The 3011-nt window shown below is 39.9% G+C and overlaps 1 non-coding gene across 1 annotated transcript; it reads left to right on the top strand.

Moving 5' to 3' along the window:
- Nucleotides 1–658: 658 nt before the first annotated feature.
- LOC131147411 (small nucleolar RNA R71) lies at nt 659–764 on the top strand. The gene has a single exon (XR_009134793.1). It is a non-coding gene; the product is annotated as a small nucleolar RNA R71 (small nucleolar RNA).
- The last annotated feature ends 2247 nt before the right edge of the window (nt 765–3011 follow it).

The following is a 3011-nucleotide window of genomic DNA, read 5'->3' as shown; positions in this document are numbered from 1 at the left end:
AAATGTATCATATTTGGGCTGAGGGGGAGATGTTTGTTGAAACAATGAAGGTCTAGGGGCAGAAACAGGATTATTTTGAGAACTATGGTATAGATGAGGATGTGAAGCATTAGAATCTTGTTGAGGTCTTTGGGATTGGAAACTTGGAGCTTGTGGCCTTTAGAAGAAGTTAGGATGTTGTTTCCATCCAAGATTGTACGTGTTTGAATATGGGTCATTAGATGGTCTATTGTACAATTTTTGGGTAGCCTTGACTTCTTCTTGCACAAGCTCATGCTAGGAAGGTGCATGTGGGAAATTATAACTAGAATGGGAAGGATCAACACAAATGACACATACCTCTGCACACGCCACGGGTTGCGATTGCTATCCTAAGGATAGGAATTGGTCTAAATTTTGAACTATGGTGTACAGTGTGGGTGCAAGGTCATGGCCCGCAGCAAACTCATAAACTCCCTTACGTTTGGAGGTGGAAGGCTAGGATAGTCTACGAGCAGCAACTACATGCTGCTGAGAATTTTTGGCGAGGTTCTCGAAGAGAACCCAGGCCTCTTTCTCGTGTTTAGTGAAGAAAGTACCTCCATAAGAAGCATCTACCATTGACCGATTTCATGCAGCTAATCCTTCATAAAAGGTTTGAACCAATTGCCACTTAAAGACCTGATGGTGTGGACATTTATGTAATAGGTCCCTAAAACACTCCCAGGTCTCGAAGAACTGTTCCCCATCCAACTGTGAGAAACTAGTAATGACCCTCTTAAACTGGTTAGTCTTCCTACTTGGGAAGTACTTCTTTAATAACTCATGTTGCATGGTGGCCTAGTTGGTTACCGAGTTCGGCTCTCAGGACGCCAGCCATCATTTGGCTTTATCCTTCAAAAAGAACAAGAAAAGCCTGAAGCGAAAGGCATCATCATCGAATTTATGGATGCGTATGGTGCAACATATTTCAAGAAATTCATCGAGATGTTTATAAGGATTTTCATTACAATTCCTATAAAAGTTGGGAAGCATCGAGATGATAGAAGACTTTATCTTGAATATATCCAGGAACCGAATGCAAGACTGCGAGGCGTACTTATTGGGTACAAAGTAGTCCCCAAGAGACCTAAGACATTGCTCATCCACCACAGGTTGGCAGGGAGTTTGGGGTTCCAGGATTTTAGCGACGGGAACTGGATTGTGTTCAGCCATTATTTTTGGTTCGGATGACTTAGCACACTCAAGATTAGAGGTGGGTTTCCTAAGGGACCTACTAGATCTCTCAATCTCAAGGTCTATAAGTACTAACTCAGGATGTAGAGAACACTGATCCAACATACACACTTAAAGCACACAGAATCATGACTTCAGTATATAAAACAAAAATATAAATAAAAAAATATAAAATCAATAATACACTAAACTAGAAATTGCTTTATAACCGTTACCTTGTCCTCAGCAATGATGCCAAAGTTTGGTAGGCTCTCCAAAGCTTAGGTCCTTAACTACCAAAAGTACTATTTATAAAACTTAACTAATCCCAAGTTCTATAGAAAGTGAGAAAGTTGGGTGTCGATCCACAGGGACTGAAGTGTAGTTATGAACTACTTCTAATCTAGTTTATTAAAAATTTGTGTAAAAGAAAGTGAAAATGAGAGATTTTGATGGGGTTTTCAAACAACCTAGTGAAAGCATGTAAATTATACTTTAACTCTATTGTTACAAAGCAGTGCTCAGTTATGAATCTGACTTAGATTGTTGTATGAGTAAACTGTGTTTGGTTAGCTATCCATATTAGGCTAAACGGTGAAAGGAACCATTTGAGGGCAGAGGGTAGCAAGGGTGCACCAATCGTCCGAAGCAATATCAAGAACCGGAGTATTCCCTATCTTAACAATCGCAAAAAACCATTTTAGTATTCGTAGCCTACTACGTATATTTTTGATTGAATCGATAGTAGTGTTATCCTAACTCTAAGACTTCATCACAATCCAAACATTAAAAGTGCATGAAAAAAAAAAAAGTAGTAAAGGAAAGCATATAAATGAAAGCAAGTAAAGGAAAGTAGTAAAGATGAAAGCATGTAAAAGATCATTCCATTGCATTCAAATTGTTTGTCACTAATGACTGGAGCTACAACCAAACGATCATCTATCTACTTAGAAGCACAAGAGTTTCGTAGGTTGTCACATGCCTTCGAAGACTTCTAGCACAAACTGGAACAAGTATTGAAATCTAAACTAATTTCTACTCTGAGTGGCTCTCAATGACGTCTCAAGTCTATCACTAACCTAAAAGAGGCCAAAGAGGAACCCTAAGAACATCTTCAAAGCTAATATTTATACCAATTAGGGCGTACAAGGTTTGAATTTCAAAATAGGAAAGTTCTGCCAAAATCTCGTGTAGAAGATCGTCGCTGTCGATCAGGTTACACCCCTATTCTCCCTTGATCCTGCCCTGGTCGAGGTTCATGGGAAATCAAGAATTCAACTTAAGATCCTCTCAACCTAGTCGCACCATTAGGTCTTGCGGGTTGATTTGATGGTCGAGACTTGCAGGATCTCGATCTTCATGAAATCTCAGGAACTCAACTTGGTCACCCTTCATGGTCTCCCTAGTCGAGCTTTTGGTTGAGACTCTCAGTATCTCTGGTTCAGTCAACTTCAGTGTCTCGACCTGGTTGCCCTTGAGGGTCACTTGGTCAAACCTTCCAACATTTTGTCTTCAGTCTGAACCTTGGAGTATGCAGCTTGTGATCTAGTTGCCCCTTGTGTGGCTAGTCGCACCATATGGTCGAACAAAGTCTTTTCTCCTTTGATGTGTGTTGGGGCTCTAGGAGCTTGGTTGAACATCTGATTTGAGTTGTAATTGTCCTAAATACTCCCTTGGTTTCTCATAATGCTTAACTCCTCAGTTTTAACTTGTATTTCTTGAAACACAAATAAACCTTGCATAACTCCGAACTATGTTAACAAAGGGTTACATACAAGATAAATGAGGATAAACAAAGGTAAATGGGGGCCTAAAAT

The sequence above is a fragment of the Malania oleifera genome, chromosome 1 (assembly GCF_029873635.1).
Source record: "Malania oleifera isolate guangnan ecotype guangnan chromosome 1, ASM2987363v1, whole genome shotgun sequence".
NCBI classification, from domain to species: Eukaryota; Viridiplantae; Streptophyta; class Magnoliopsida; order Santalales; family Ximeniaceae; genus Malania; species Malania oleifera.
This window is presented reverse-complemented; position numbering and strand designations above follow the sequence as displayed.